At 38.4% G+C, this 17,477-nt stretch overlaps 1 long non-coding RNA gene and 1 other non-coding gene across 2 annotated transcripts in view; both read right to left on the bottom strand.

Annotated features, from left to right (window-relative positions):
• The window catches only part of LOC143670017 (uncharacterized), a 92,065-nt gene that overhangs the window by 71,156 nt on the left and 3,432 nt on the right, over positions 1 to 17,477 (bottom strand). Inside the window, exon 2 of the long non-coding RNA XR_013169208.1 lies at positions 14,184 to 14,325. This is a non-coding gene — a long non-coding RNA (uncharacterized LOC143670017). The remainder of the gene's footprint in view (positions 1 to 14,183; positions 14,326 to 17,477) is intronic.
• TRNAG-ACC (transfer RNA glycine (anticodon ACC)) lies at positions 4,184 to 4,254 on the bottom strand. Its single transcript has one exon. It is a non-coding gene; the product is annotated as a tRNA-Gly (tRNA).

Genomic DNA, 17,477 nt, shown 5'->3' with positions numbered 1-17,477 from the left:
ATATGAACCATAATTGTATTCATAATTATATATTATAAACAATAATATATATAGTTGTATATTCATCACCATGATCATTTTTAGAACATTTGCATCACTCTAGAAAAATAAACAGAAAGAAAAAAGAAAAAACCCATGGTTCCATACTCTTTACCCCTCCCTCTCATGGATCACTAGTATTGCAATTTTTTTTAACCCTTTATCCCCCCTGTGCTGGTTTCAATCTATTATGTACCCCAGAAAAGCCATGTTTTAATCCTGACCTAATTGTGTGGGTTTTAATCCCTATTCAGCACTGTAAATTAGAAATTTTTTATTAGATTATTTCTATGGAGATGTGACACACCCAATTGTGGGTATTAACATTTAATTAGAGATGTGGCTCCACCCATTCCAGGTGGGTCTTGATTAGTTTACTGAAATCCTTTAAAAGAGGAAACAATTTGGAGAAACCTCAGAAATGACAGAGCCAACGGAAATTTCAGAGCAGAGCTGATACAGATGCAGACACATGGAGAACAGAGACACAGATGTTTGGAGATGCTTGGAGCATGGCAGGCATCCCCATGAGATATTAAGCAAGCCAGAACTTGGAGAGATCCAAAGGAAGCCAAAAGATGAAAGCCAGCCCTGGAGAATTAAAATGCAGAACCTCCAACAGGAGCAGAAGCTAAAAGCAACGGAGCCCAGGAGCAAGGGACAAATGTACCTTCCCAGCTGACAGAGGTGTTGCAGATGCATCGGCCTTCCTTGAATTAAGGTATCTTTTCCTGAATGCCTTAGTTTGGACATTTCCACAGGCTTAGAACTGTAAACATGTAACTTATTAAATCACCCTTTATGAAAGCCATTCCACTTCTGCTATATCACATTCTGGCAGCTAGGAAACTAACACATCCCTCTATTATTTATTTATTTTTTGTCCTTATTTTTTTACTCATCTTCCACATGTTGGATAAAATGTTAGCCACAAGGTTTTATCTGTGACTGTTTTAAATTCATTTTTTTTTTGCATGCTGAATGGTGGGGGTCACATTTCATTCCTTTTTCCATGTGACTATCCTGTTATTGCAGCACCATTTGTTGAACTTTTTGTCGTTGTTTTCATTATTTTGTTGTTGTTGTTGTTTGGGAAATGCATGGGCCAGGAATCGAACTTGGGTCTCCTGCATGGCAGGTGAAAATTCTACCACGGGACTACCCTTGCACTCCCTAAAATCATTTTTGAAGGACAGTTTTGTGGATAAAGAATTTTGGGCTGGCACTTTCTCTATTTCAGTACCTGAAATATATCATACCACTGCCTTCTTACCTGCATGGTTTCTAACGAGAAATCAGCAATTAGTCTTATTAAGGATTCCTTGTAGGACAAATTGCTTTTTTCTTGTTCTTTCAGAATTCTCTCTTTATCTTTGGCTCTGTCATTTTGATTAGTATGTGTGTCTTGGAGTAGGCCTATCAGGGATTATTCTGTTGGGTGTACATTGTGCTTCTTAGGACATGTATATTTCTCTTTCCTAAGAGTTGGGACTTTTTCAGCCATTATTTTCTCAAATATTCTTTCTGCTCCCTTTCCCTTCTTTTCTCCTTCTGAGACACCTAGATGTGAATGTTCACGTGTTTCATGCTGTCATTCAAATCCCTGAGACATTGCTCAATTTTTCAGTTCTTTTCTCTGTTCTTCTGACCATGTGATTTCAATTGTCCTGTCTTCAAGTTTGCTAATTCTTTCTTCTACCTGTTCAAATCTGTTGGATTGCATCTAGTGCATTTTTAATCTCTGTTATTACGCTTTTCATCCCCATATTTTATGTTTCTTTTCAAAATTTTAAGTTCTTCTTTTTGCTCACATTGTCTTTTAAATATCCTCTAGCTCTATATCTCTATTTAGTTTACTTCTATCCCTATTTTCCTTCATCTCCTTGAATTGATTTAGGAGATTTATTTGAACTTCTTTCATTTGTTGTTCCAACATCTGTGTCTCCTCTGGAGTTTTAACTTATCCCTTGACAGAGCCATATCTTTCTATTTCTTAGCATGGCTTGTAATTTTTTCCCGATGTTTGGGCATCTGATTATTTTGATGTGCTAACTCTGAAAATCAGTTTCTTCCTCTTTCCTAGGGATTTATTATAAATCAGCTATGTGTTAAGACTCTTCTTCAATGCTTGGTCAAACTTATACTGAATCATTAGTTTAACAGTTCAGATTTTCTCAGATCTTCTGCAGCTGCTTTTTGCCTTGGACACGCAGTGCACCTTTTAAGACTGCCCTTTTATTGCATTTGTTTCAACCCCAGGAGAGGCTCCCCATCTTCTGCTCTTTTTCTAGAAGTCCTGATCTGTTTTTGTTTTTTTGTCTTCATGCAGACTTTTCTCCCAGCTCCTCTGATTTGCTCAACTCCCATCCCTCACTCAGTGCCCCCTTTTCATTACATTTTTCAGACCTGGGGCCCATCCTCCCTTACAGCAGTTCAGTTTTCCCTTTTTTTTTCCCATGAGGGTTTTCTGCCTCTGACAACTTCCATGTTAGGATATCCTACCCCAGGGAGCCAGATGGGATCAGTGTTTCAAAAACTTTGTTTGTTTGTTTGTTTAGGCTTTTTAGCGATTAGAGACTGGGTTGGATGTGTGCTCAGCTTGCCAGCAGTTCCACCATAGTCTCTTGTTTCCTGGGGCCCTTTTGTATGCGTGTGTTCCTCAGATGGTTGGTTTCTGCCCTGCGTCTCTGAGGCCTTGGGTCCATGTCCTGGATGTGTGTGGGGTTCTAACTCACTGCTCCGAGTAATTCTGGTCTGCGTCCCCATCAGGAAGGACCTAGCCTGTGCTGCCACTGAATGACTCTTCAGCTGCATGACCAGGTGAGGAGGAGGGGTCTGGACAGGCAGGTCTGAGTCACAGAACTCCTGTCTTCTTGTATGGTGTTTTATCCTCCCTCAGTTAAGCATTTATGGAGTCCTCCTCTATGCTCTATCATCCTCCAGAGTTCCAAGAAAGTGGGATTTGTCCTAGTATCAGTTGTTTCTGAGGGGAGACTTCTCCAGGGATGCCTTAGGCACCCATCATGATGTCACTTAACATAAATTTTACTGAGAAGTCAGCCATTAGTGCTATTACTTTGAAAGTACTGTCTTTTTTTTTTTTAATCTCTGGCTCCTTTTAGGGTATTCTTTTTGCAGTTTTACTTTGATATGCTTATGTGTGATTTTTTTTGCATTATCTGTCTTGGCATTGTAGTGTTTCTCAAATCTGTAAGATGATATTTCATATCGGTTTCAAAAATTCCGTTTTCTTTTCAAATATTTATTCTGCTCCATTTGCTTTCCTCTTCTTGTGGAACTCAAATATGTATATATTAGAATGTTCCAATATGCCAAATTTTTTGTTGTTGTTTAATTTGTTTCGTTTTTTGTATGCTGTATGGCGGGTGTGTTGGTTCGAAAGGATGTATGCCCCCTAGAAAAGCCACGCTTTAATCAAAATCTCATTTCATAAAAGTAGAATAATCCCTATTCAATACTGTATGTTTGAAATTGTAATCAGATCATCTATGTGGATGATGTGATTTAGTCAAGAGTGGTTGTTAAACTGGATTAGGTGACAACATGTCTCCACCCATTTAGGTGGGTCTTGATTGGTTTACTGGAGTCCTATAAAAGAAGAAGCATTTTGGAGAATGGGAGATTCAGAGAGAGCAGAGAATGTTGCAGCACCATGAAGCAGAGAGTCCACCAGCCAGCAACCTTTGGAGATGAAGAAGAAAAATGCCTCCGTGGAGGCGTCATGAAAAGCCAGGAGAAGAAGCTAGCAGATGACGCCGCATTCACCATGTGCCCTTCCAGCTAAGAGAGAAGCCCTGACTGTGTTTGCCATGTGCCTTCTCACTAGAGAGAGAAACCCTGAACTTCTTTGGCCTTCTTGAACCAAGGTATCTTCCCCTGGATGGATGCCTTAGATTGGACATTTCTATAGACTTGTTTTAATTGGGACATTTTCTTGGCCTTAGAACTGTAAACTAGCAACTCATTAAATTTCCCCTTTTGAAAGCCATTCCGTTTCTGGTATATTGCATACCAGCAGCTAGCAAACTAGAACAGTGGGGTAATATTTCATTATTTTACCATGTGAGTATCCCATTATTGCAGCACCATATGTTGAATTTTTGTTTGCTTGTTTTTTGGGAAGTGCATGGACTGGGAATTGAACCCAGGCCTCCCACATGGTAGGCAAGAATTCTACCACTGAACTACCCTTGCATCCCCCATGCCATATGGGTCTGTGCTCTTTTTTCCATCCTTATATTCCTCTGTGTTTTAAAATTTGTACATTTTCTATTGGCCTTTCAGTTCACTAATTCCTTCTTCTACTCTTAAACCAAAGTAATTGATTTCTAATTTCAGAGATTTTACTTTCAGTTCTAGAGTTTCTATTTTTTAAAATAGGTTTCAGTTATCTGGTAAAATTTTCTATTGTTTTGTCCTCTATTTTTTTTTATTATGTTATAATTATTTTTAAAGTTCTTATCTGCTATAGATCTGTTCCTATTATATTTTTTTCTTCAAGTATTCAACAGATTTTATATGGTCCTTTTCCTTGGCAAGCCTTATAATATTTAACCAAAGGCTGGGCATTGCATATAAAAAAAGTATAGCGGCACCAGATGATATCTTCCTCCAGAGAAAGTTCACCCTTTCTTTTGCTAAGCAGATAGAATGGGGCTGATAACTTTAATTCAGCAAGGGATGGGGTAGACTGTAGTATAGATGGCAGTTTTGGCATAGCTCAGTTCATCTACGTTTCACCTCTTTTCTTAGGCTGATGTCTTTTCAGGCTTTCAACTGAGAATCTGATATATATATACTGAGGTGGCACCCCCGGCAGGTCATGAACTCTAATCTTTGTCTCATCTTTACCATGAGGCTTACAAAAGCTTTTCTCTGGTTTTCTGAGGTTTTCATCTCACGTTTTTATTCTCCCATCCTTTGAAGCTGCCTTGACAAAAAACTGCCTGTGTTTGAGGACTTTCAGTTGTACCTCTCAAGTCACAAAAGACTGTCAAAAAAAAGTCTGTTAGATTCTTTGCCCTCAGGAACAGTTCTCTACTCAGGCAAAACCTAAATTTTCCACCTTTTGCTATATCCAGGATTAACCAGTTTCCCTGGGGAAAAGTGGTTGCCGAAGATTAGATCACTGCTTCATAGTTCTCTCCTCTAAATGTTTTTTTTTGGGGGGGTGGGGCATGGCCTGGGAATTGAACCCAGTGTCTCTCGCATGAAAGGTGAGCATTCTACCACTGAATCACCTTTCTCCTCTAAAATTTTATTACCTTTTGTCCTTTCTGCTTCAGCAACTAGATGATACCTTTAAGCTGACAATGTTTATATTTAATCTAGCTTTTCCAGTTGTTGGCAAAAGAACTTATCTGATAAAAGCTACTCGACCCTATCTAGAAGCGTAAATACAGTTCTAGAGGTGATCTTTTTGCTATCCATCATTTAGGTGTCTATAGGAAGAAATTTTTAGGAAAACATGATCTATTGCTAGAAATTGAAGACCTATATACACTTGTTCCTTGATAATAAAATGCATTTAATAATGTCTATAAAATATATTATTTATACCATATGTATATATTCAATTCTGATCTGAAATATTTAGACAAGAAGTACTTATCTAATTACTTTTTCAAATGATATCATACCTTTTAGGCTTTTTTAAGCAGAATGAATAGTACAAATTAATTAAAAGTGGTGAGCTGAACAGTTACCAAGTTGTGCAATTGTCCCAGAGAGCAGACAATTCTTGTTGATCCGCCACTAATTTTACACTTCTGAATTATCAATAAAATCTTCATTGATATTATAAAGGATATGTGAACAAATAAAACTATTTCAAAAAGTAAAAAAAAAGGCATCTGTATTTTTTCATCTAGAATAGATATTTAGAAGTTAATGAGTTTATCTTGGATCACCAGCAATAACCAACTATACATAAAATTTTTCTAAATTATGTGGTTACACATTTCTAAATTAATTAAGTGTAAAATAGCATAATAATCAAATTTCATTTATAATTGAACCCCCAACATCTATGATTTTGAAGTTCCAGTTTTAGTAAATATAACATGAATTAGATTATTGAGCTTTCTCTTGTGAATGACTGTGGTTTTGCCTTTTAAAAATTTTTGATATATGCATATTTCAGATAGCTGTTATCTGGTTAATCATCACATTTTCCTAAAACTGTCTATTTTTAGCTGGCCCTTCTCGTCTCTTTGGAGACCTGCCATCTGCAGTGATCTCAGAGGAGGGAGGACCTGTTTACTGGAGAATATGTACTTTGGGCAAGATGGCAGGGTCCTGGCAGGTTATAATTTCCACTGTTGGAGATCTCAGACACTAAGAATTCATTTCCTTTTTGGGGGGAGGCACAATCGAGGGCAAAACTTGGCAATGCAGTTTTTAAAAAATCAACAGATAATAAACCAAAAATCGCATCTGTTTTGCCATGTAGCTTTGTTATTAAAATCAGCTATTGCCATTCCACATAAAGTAGCAACAAGGTATTATATATGATCGTCTATATAACTAATGAATTTAATGACAGCATAGTATCTTTTATAGCAATTTGCCATTTTTATCTCCTACTACAGCACTTAAGGAAGATGCCACTTACATCTTAGTGCTAAGGACACACCCTCACGGGAGTACAGGTGAAATGTGCAAATTCTCGCAGGATAGTTGTATCTCCACCTCCTTTCTTTCCTATCTAGGAAAACCTACCAATATGCAAAGAATGACAGTGAAGTTATTATTGGAGGAAACTTTAATCTACCCTACTCTAAAAATACATGAAAAAGAATCAATTTCAAACTTATGCTCTATTGTTGTATTAGTCTGTACTCTCCAGAGAAAAATAACAGATGGAATATATAAATATAAATATAAATACAAATATAAATATAAATATAATGGAATTTATTATAGGAATTGGCTCATGCAACCGTAAGGATTAGCAACTCTGAATTTGGGAGGGCAAGCATTAAATTGGCAACTCCAATGAAGATTTTGGCAAATTCCACAGGAGAAGCTGCCTGGCTCAAGTAAAGATAGAAATTCTTTCTGACTGCTGAAACCGTCAGTTCTTCCTATAAGGCCTTTGACTGACTGGATGAGACTCCTCATTGCTGAAGGCAATCTTCTTATTTGATTATAGATGTAATCAGCCATCGATGCAATCAACTTACTGATGATTTAAATCCAAGAAATACCCTTACAGTAACCATCAGGCCAGTGCCTACTCAACCAAACGACTGGACACCATAACCTAGACAAACTGACACACGAGCTTAACCATCACAATTGTTAATAACAATTTTTTTTTATAACACATTTCCCACTGGTAGAGATTCAATAATGAATCATGATCCTGGGTTGGAAAAAGATATATGCAATGCATCAACATCATATATCAAGTACTTATCTTTGAAGTGTTAGTCCAGTATTGCCCACTGCATAAAGTCTTCTCTGAGTCCCACTTGTCACCCATTTGTAATGAAGCACTTCTCTTTTTTTGTTCCCCTACCTATTTAGTGCTCCACTGTAACATGTACACATTTCTACCATTGCACCAATAAAGCATTTTGGGTGTGAGGATTATTTGTCCATTTCCTCCTACAAACTGTAAGCTTCCTCAAAATAAGCACTATGCCATATTTATTTCCCTATGTCTAATACTCAGCACATTGCCCAGTGATATATGATTATCGATGAGTGGAAGCAAGATTTAGTAACCTTCAATCACTCAGTTAAGGTCCGATGTCCTAATGGTGTAGATATCCGTGGAATGAGAGAAGTGACAGGAAAATAACTGGGACTGCAGTTCAGGGTGTGAGCAACTAAAGAGAGTCTTCCACACAATATAGGGAGGTCATGGGTGAAAAGTGGGGGAAATTGTGATGGAGAGAACATGGTGAGCTGCTCGCTCGCGACCCCACGAGGGGCAAGCAGCAGTGCGCAGGAAAGCGTGGCTTCTGAAGGAGCAAGCCCACCCGTGCACTCCAGACCATCCCCTCAGCTAGCTTGGGAGATTTTTTCTTGCAGTGCCACAGCCGGGAGCTGCAATGGGGAACCTGGAAGCCAGTAGACTTGCTTTCCCTGCGCACAGAGACCATTCACTCAGTGCACAGTGACTGTCCCCAACTCGAGACAGGCCGCTGTGGGTGCCTGTTTTTTTTTTTGACAGAGATTGGGGGGGTCTCCCCTTGGGAAGAGGGGGAGACACAGAGTGGAGCTGGTTGAATATCTGGCGAGTGACAGAGACTCTTTGGGACCTGATACCATTCCCCTTTCCCCACGGAGGCACGGAGACCTTAGAGGCCAGCATGAGGACCTGTGCCGTATTCAACCCCCCAGGGGCTGCTAGACGCTTGAACCCCACAAGCTGTGGGTCTGCCGAGGTGCGCACTGCCCAACCTCAGCCCGGGAGTCGGTGGTTTTCAACGCATACCAAGACCAGCAGCCCTGGCTGGAACAGCACTGGGTCTCCAAGTCTAACAAATTCAATGGGTTGGCTAATGACATAGAGGAGATCAAGAAGATAGAAAAAGAGTATAAGAATAGTTTTAAAGAATAAATTGAAGAATAGCAGCTCTCCCAAAGATGAAAGATACTAGAGACCAAATTTAAAGTATACTAGAGACACATGACAGCAGATATAAAGAGGCAGAGGGAAGAACAAGCCATCTAGAAGACAAGACAATTGAATTTGAGCACACAAAAGAACAAATGGCAGGAGAGGGAGAAAAGACTGCCAAATGTTGAAGAGCAGCAGAAAGTCCTGGAAGCAGTAAGAGGCAATCGATTCAGCACATACAAGGAAAACACATCCGACTGAGTTCAGACTACTCAACGGGCAACATGAAGGCAAGAAATATGATATATTTAAGATCCTGAAAGAGAAAGAACTTCCAGCCAAAAATTCTTTCTTCAGAAGTTGTCTTTCAGAAGTGATTTAAAATTTTTAAATTTTAAAAATTAAAAAAATTTTTTTAATTGGCTTGCCTATTTTAGTGCATATCTCATTTTTTGAGTCAAAAGAACTTCAAACAGATTATCATAAATACATGGTGACCAAGGAAGAAGGGACATTAATAACACCAGGGTTTTTTATGTGATAACCAGAAGGATGGTATTTACCCAAGAAAACTAGGGGGCTCAAAAGAGTTGTGTTTAGATAATGGAAGATGATTAATTTTGTCTGCTTATTTGGAATTTAACTGGTTTTTGGTTTCCTATCAATCTCTCCTCCTAGCTGACAATTCCTATGTTGTGTGGACTCACATTTTCTTTCCAGCCTCCCCAACACCTATGACAAGGGTTGGCAGATAGATGTTATTTAGTTAAGTTTTGGTAGTTGGAGCAGTTGTTCAGTTTGGCAACTGGATGTAGAGGTGACCTGCAGCTTTGAGAGATTGTTTCCTGGATTCCTGAAAATAGATTTTAGGTGAAAAAACAGAATAAAAATAATGTATACAGTTAAAAAAAAAAAAAAAAGTGAGGGAGAGATTAACATTTTCACAGACAAAGGCTGAGAAATTTGTCAAAAGACCTGCCCTGCAAGAAATACTAAAGGGAGTTCTGTTAACTGAAAGAAAACAAAAAGAACAGGAGTGGAAAATCTGGAGGAAGGCAAAGAATTGAAGAGTATTAAGTAAGGGTAAATTAAAGGATAAAAAGAGAGAGAGGGAAAGAATATGTAGAGCTGACAAAAAACAAAGGATAAGATGATAGATTCAAGAACTGCCTTTACAGTAATAACTTTGAATGTTAGTGGACTAAATTCACCAATTAAAATATACACATTGGCAGAGTGGATTAAAAAATATGATCATTCTATATGTTGCTTATAAGAGACTCATCTTAGAACCACAGATACAAATAGATTGAAAATGAAAAGATGGAAAAAGATGTTCCATGCAAGCTGTAAGCCAAAAGAAAGCAGAAGTAGCTATACTAATATCAGACAAAATAGACTTTAAATGTAAAGATATCTTAAAAGACAAGGAAGGACACTACATAGTAATAAAAGGGTTAATTAACCAAGAAGAAAAAACAATCATAAATGTTTATGCTGCTAATCAACAGGCTCCAAAGTACATGAAACAAACATTGGCAAAACTGAAGGGTGCGATAGAGGTTTCAACAATAATAGTGGGAGACTTCAATATCCCACTCTCCTCTATAGCTAGAAGAATCAGATAGAGGATCGACAAAGAAATAGGGAACTTAAACAATGTGCTAAGTGAATTAGACCTAACAGACATATGTAGATCATTACACCCCAAAACACTAGGACATACATTCTTCTCTAGTGCTCATGGACCATTCTCCAGGATAGATCATGTGCTGGGGCACAAAACGGGTCTTTATAAATTAAAAAAAAATTTTTTTAAAGAGATTGAAATTATTCAAAGCACTTTCTATGACCACAACAGAGTAAAGCTGGAAATCAATAACCATCAAAGAACCAGAACTTTCACAAATAAAAGGAGATTAAATATCACATTTTTAAACAATTCAGCGGGTCAAAGAAGAAACTGCTGGAGAAAGTGGTAAATATATGGAGACGAAATGAAAATGGGAATACAACATATTAGAACTTATGGGATGTGATGAAGGCTGTGCTGAGAGGAAAATTTACTGTTTAGAATTTCTGTTTGGTGAGGGTGTGTTAATCTGTGATTTTTCTCTTTGGAGGAATGAAAATTATCTAAAATTGAGAGTACTGATGATTTACAACTAAGTGAGGATACCGTGAGATATGGATTGTTTCTTTTGGGCATTATCCGTGATGCCCATGGGATGGAGGTGGCCAAAGGATACATTGACTGAGAAGCAGAAAGGTGAACTGTGGTATATACATATGACAGATTATTATGTCACTACAGAAAGGAACGTAGTTGTGGGGCGTGCAAAGAGGTGACATCAACCTTGAGGACATGGTGTTGTGCAAAATAAGCCAGAAACAAATGAACAAATATAGTATGGTCTCTTTTGGAATATACTTATAAGAAAATTGGGCTCTAGATTGTAAGCTCTTATAGCAGTTCAAATTTAGTCCAGAGTTGTGTTCTTTCTAGATTCTGAGATGTTGTGCTATATGAGTTTATCCTGATGTTTCCCTGGAACTTTGGGTACCAGTGTGATATCTAAGATTTGGAGTTGGAGTTCTGCAGCTTTGAAAGTCAGCATTGCTGCATACAACAACTGTTAAAGAAACCAAAAAAGAGATCAGGTTTCAATTAGAAATAAGAATGAAGCCTGTCTGGTTGGGACTAAGGTAAGCCAGAATACAAGGCAAAAGATGGTATTGGCTACATTTTAAAGCTTCACCTACTGTATCAGACCAAAGGCAGAGAGGTTTATTTTGTTCAAAACCTAAATTTTCTGTAACACACACTCTGATTCAACCTGCCTGGATAGCTCATTTAAACAACCCAAACCCATGGAGCCCAGAATGAGAATGAGGGTTGTAATCCTATATAGCTTAATAATAATGCCTGGATACATCCCAGGGTATTTTGGGTAGATAATTAAAAAGTATTGGCAAAGTCCCTTGAGCAACTGTAGAAAAAATGTGGAACTATTTAACTTTCCCACCTGGGAAATCCCTGATACTGTCTCAAACCTTAGGGAATCCCAACTTAATAGGCCATGCCCTTGATTTTGAGGCTTAATCTTATGAAACTCATTTCTCTAGCAGAGAAACTAAGCCTATCTATAATTAGGCTTAAGAGTTATTTCCAGAAAATCTCTTTTGTGGCTCAGATGTGGGCTGTCTCTATCTAAGCTCAACACTGCAAGGAAAATCATTGCCTTCCCCCCTACGTGGGACATGACATCCAAGGGTGAAAGTCTCCCTGGCAACATGGAACATGACTCCCAGGGATGAGCCCGGCCCTGGCACTGTGGGATCGACAATGCCTTCCTGACCAAAAGGGTAATAAGAAAGGTAACAAAATAAGGTATCACTGACTAAAAGAATTCAAATAGAGTTGAGAGGCTATTCTGGAGGCTACTCTTATGTTAAGCTTCAGCTAAATATTGCTAATTATTGTGGCTTGCCAACCCCCAACCAACATCATTCCTGTTAACCCTAAAGAACAACCAGGACTCTATCTTGGATTCTACAAAAGTTTCATGTACTGAGTTTACTTTCCAGAGACCTATAACCTCCAGATGGCTTCCTAGGCTAGATAAGCCCTGAAACACAGAGGGGACAACCTCTCCAAGAACATCAACTAGTTCTGTCCCCCACCCCATATTGTTAACATCTCTTTTCAATCTGAAAAAGTTGAATGGGCATAGCTCAAATATCCCTAAAGATAGGGAGAAGGATCAAAGGAGAAGGAGGAGTTATAACAGAGAAGATAGGGCTTACCAAATGAGTATGGCTGTTGAATCATTATATTGACATTTCTTTTAGTCTCCAGTGTCTTGGAGCAGCTAGAAGGAAAAACCTGAAATTGTGGAACTGTAATTTATACCAAACTTTGAAATATGTTCTATAACTGCTTGGTAAAATGTACCCTGAAATTTAATACCTTTTTGCATATACATTATATTTCACAATAAATATGTCAAAAAATAACTTGGAAGAACTTCCTTTTTTTCTCTATTACAGTTTACTTTCCACAGATGCGATGATCAGGGTGTCATTGAAATGGTTTTTCCTTAACTGGATTTTTATAAATTAGAGTTCCACGTAAAGCAGGCAAATATTGCAAAAGCGATGCTTATCTCTTTTTTAAAAATATTTTTATTGAGAAATCTTCACACACATACAGTCCATACATGGTATATAAACAATGGCTCACAATATTGTCACATTTACCACCACAGTTATTTTTAGAGTATTTGCATCACTCCAGAAAAAAGAATAAAAAGAAAACAGAAAAAACTCGTACATGCCATACCACTAACCCCCTCCTCTCATTGTCCACTAGAATTTCAATATTTCCAATTTTTTACCTTTTGTTCCCCCCATTATTTATTATTTTTTATCCATATTTTTAAACTCAATTATCCATATCATGAAGAAAAGGAATATCAGACACCAGCTTTTCACAATCACACAGTCACACTGTAAAAGCTTTATCATTATACAATTGTCTGAAAAATCAAGGCTACTGGGACAAAGCTCAACAGTTTCAAGTACTTCCCTCCAATCACTCCAATACCTCATAAACTAAAAAGGGATATCTATATAATGCATAAGAATAATTCCCAGGATAACCTCTTGAATCTGTTTGAAATCTCTCAGCCACTGAAACTTTATTTTGTCTCATTTCTCTCTTCCCCCATTTGGTCAAGAAGACTTTCTCAATCTCATGATGCCAGGTCCTGGCTCATCCTGGGAGTCCTGCCCTACATTGCCAGGGAGATTTACAACCCTGAGGGTCATGTCCCATTTAGGGCAGAGGGCATTGAGTTCACCTACCAAGTTGGCTTAGAGAGAGAGGCCAAGTCTGAGCAACAAAGGTTGCTCTTGGGTTGACTCTTAGGCATAATTATAAGTAGGCTTAGCATCTTCTTTGCAGGAATAAGTTTCATGGGGGCGAACCCCAAGATCGAGGGTTCAGCCTATTAAATTTGTTGTCCCCACTGCTTGTGAGAATATCAGGAATTCCTCAGATGAGGAAGTTGAATATTTCCTCCTTTCTTCCCAGACCCTCAAGGGACTTTGCAAATACTTTTTTATTCACTGCCCAAATTACTTTGGGATATATCGGAGCATCACACTAACCTGTACAAACCAACAAGGTCTCACGCACTATTCAAGAATCCATGCACTTATGGTGTTCAACTAAACTGACTATAAAAGTTAAATTAGGTAATACACTGACCAAAATATAAATTTTTTACCAAATAAGCATCTCTGCCTTTGGTCTCACCCACTAGAAGTTGAAGTTTTAAAATACGGACCATATCATCCTTTATCCTATATTCTGATTTACCTTAGTCCTATCCAGATCAGCTTCATTCATATCTCCAGTCGAGCAATGCCTATCTCTTGTTATTTATTCAATCACCCCAAAACTTGGCAATGTAAAATAACTACCATGTTATTATCCCATGATTCTGTGGGTTAGGAATTCAGGTAATGCATGTTGTGACTGACTTACCTCTGTTCCACAAAGTTGGATGCTTGAAGGGCATAGATGGCTGGGAATGTCTGGGATAGCTCAATTGGGGCCATCAGTCTAGGGCTTCAGCTTTTCTGCACTTGAAGTTTGCTGGGACTGCATGTCTCCTTCACTCATGTATCTGATATTTGGGATAGGATAGGTGAAACAGTTAAGGGTTGTCCGGTGTTGCTTTCTCTCTACACTCTACTTGTGGCTAACTTGTGTTTCCTCAGAATATGATGACCTCAGAGTGGTTGCTCTTTCTACGTGATTGCTGGCTTTCAAAAGCCAGTAAGTGGGAGAAGTGGCACAGCATCACTTCATCTGTATCCTATTTGACAAAGCAATCACAGGGTCTGACCAGAATCAAGGGGGTAGAGGGATAGACTCTTTTTCCTAATGGGGGAATGGCAAGCCCATATCATAGATCACATGAATGGGAGATATTATGATAGTCTTTGGAAAACACCATCTGTCACAATCAGAAATTCCAAACTGAAGGCACTTAGGCTGGAATGCATCTACTTGAGTTTACAAAGGACAGTCAGCAGTGAATAAGCCTGGATGAGAGTAAGTTAAACAAATCCCTCTTCCTTTGACAATAATGGCACACAGTTGACTGCAGGCAGTACAAGAAGCACTGACAAGGAATTTCATTTGCAGTGCTCTTTCAATCTCCGCAAAGTCCCACTCATCTTAAACTTCAATATTGAGACAATTGAGGCAAGTGTCCTCCCAAGGGTATTTGAGATGGGCTTGAGGATTTCTTATTTGATCAGATATCCAAGCATTCTTTATTGCTTTTTCTATGTGTTTTCAAGTAAACCGGTGCAAGAATTTCTTCTGAATGGAGTAACACTGGTTTATCTTGTATGTTCTTATTTCCTTTGGAGGCTGTGGTCCAAGGGTTCTGGAGTCACAGATCTGGCTCAAATCTTGGCTTGACCAAGTATTAACTACGTGACCTTGGACAAATTACTTAATGTCTGTGAACTTCAGTTTTCTCAATGAAAAGGGTAGAACAATAATAGTTCCTCCTTACTGAGTTTTGTAAGAATGATGTATTTGATAATTGTTAAATAATTTCCTTCGTAAAATCATCAAGAAATCTTGCCACTACATGGTCCAATATAAAGGCCTTGGACATTGAACCTTGTGTAGCAAACAGTTTCTTTCACAAACAGTGTCTCCACCTTCCTTCATGATATCTCCAAGTACCACTCTGAAGGGAGGGCGGGTATAATGCATAGTCACAAGGATGCAAGCACCATCAAGATTGTTATGCAGTCTTAGAGTTGGGCTGCTTCTCATCCTTTAGGCTGGAGTCAATGCCTGCCTTCTCTGGGGAGCCTTGTCACATCAGATTATCTAGTGCATGTTATCCCTGTTTCTTTCTGTCACTGCAATTGCTTGCCACTTTAAGGCATTACTCTCAAAGCTATAATTATACGTACAGTTCTTTCTGTACTTGGTTATTGCTTTCCCTACATCCGCTTATTTCCCCTTGAGTGGTTTTTATTGTGTGTTCATAATAGCATTCTAAGGAATGCTGAATTCATCTCTTATAGCTCCCTGATGCTGTAGCAGCTGGAGATTGGAGGCTGAGAGAGGAGATGGGGAGGAGCAGAGAAATGGAAAGGCTGAGGAAGAAAGGAAAGCTAAATTCATGAGCACACTGGATTTTGGTGAACTGTTATGAAGTAGAAGCAACTGAGTCCGTGGGTGGGGAATGGTGTGGGACATCTGGGAACTGAGCACTGTTGAAAATAAAACTGTTGAAAACATAGAATTATTTATCTCAAAAATATTATTCCCATCGTAACTATCTTTTGAAAAAGTTACAGCAATATGTCAAAATACGAAAAGTGTTTAGCATGTTGCACATCATGTAGTAAGCAGTAATTAAATGATAATGATATTAATAAGGTTGATAATAGTGCAGATGATGACAGTGATAAGAAGGAATAAAGTAGCTCTTTATCTTAAATCCAATGAGTTTTAAAACTTTTAATTTTTTTGTATTTCTATTTACTTATTTATTTTTCCATTGGATTTTGATGATGCATTCTCTCAAGGTGACCCTTCCTGTTCAGAAGATCAATAGTTCTTCTGGTATTTGTGTACACATGCATATGTGTTGCAAGAAGTTTCTATCTATATGTAATGAAGAACATTTTAACTAGAAGTTACTCTTTTCCTATGTAATTTTATTCCACATTAGTGGAACCTTTTCTTGGTTCCTTATAGATGCTGTGGTAGGCAGTCTCTAGATGACCCTAAATGAGGTCTACCTCTCGGTAATCATGCCTTTGTGTAATCTGCTCCTTCTGAGTATGGGCTGGCTTTGATGACTCAGTTCAAGCAAAGAGAATGCAGCAGAAATGGTGAGACGCCACTTCTAAGATTAGACTCTGACTTCTTTCTTAGGTGCTCTGAAAGAAGTTATCTGACATGTTATGAGCTACCCTACAGAGAGGTTCATGTGGCAAGAAATAGATGGAGGTCTCCAGCCAACAGCTAATGAGGAACTGATACCTTCAGTCTGACATCCTGCAAGGAATTGAATTCTGCCAACCACATTGTGAATGAACTTGGAAGAAAATCATTTCCAAAGTTGAGTCTTCAGATGAGACTGCAGCCCCGGCTTGACTGCAACCACATCAGAGACCATGAGCCAGAGGCACCCAGTTGAGTTGTGCCTAGATTCCTAACTTACAGAATTTGTAAGATTGTAAATGTTTGTAGTTTTAAGCAGCTAAATATTGGGGGTAATTTGTTGTGCAGCAATAGATAACCAATACAAACGTCAAATGTCATTTATTCAAGAGACATTGTTGGAAGACCTTTTTGGAAAACTTCACCTGCCAGTGGCTGGTAAGCTAAATGGAACAGATGGGACAGCATGGTATTGAGCTTTGGAGACAGACTGCTTAGGTTTAGATTTCAGCCTTGCCATACATGGCTGGAGAATTCTAAACAAATTACTTTCATTCTTTGGACCTTAGTTTCCTCATACATAAAATGGCAATGTAATAATACCTACCTCATAGGGCTATTGGAAGGATTAAAGACCCTGACATACAAAATAGTGAATAAATCTTACTCTGCTATCATTATCATGAGGAATTGCTGCCCTAGGCAGTTAATGACTCCTGGAGCTAAATGTGGAAGGAGTATGTTGAACTCAACCAGACATTTTAACATCTTAGGACTGCTAAGGTGAGCTGCTAAGCTATGTATTTGGGAGAAAGGCTTTCTTATTGCAGATGCAAGAATGGGAGAGGAGGGAAA

Source organism: Tamandua tetradactyla, chromosome 26 (genome assembly GCF_023851605.1).
Source record: "Tamandua tetradactyla isolate mTamTet1 chromosome 26, mTamTet1.pri, whole genome shotgun sequence".
In the NCBI taxonomy this organism is placed as follows: domain Eukaryota; kingdom Metazoa; phylum Chordata; class Mammalia; order Pilosa; family Myrmecophagidae; genus Tamandua; species Tamandua tetradactyla.
The sequence above is the reverse complement of the archived record's forward strand: the minus strand, read 5'-3'. Positions and strand labels throughout refer to the sequence as shown.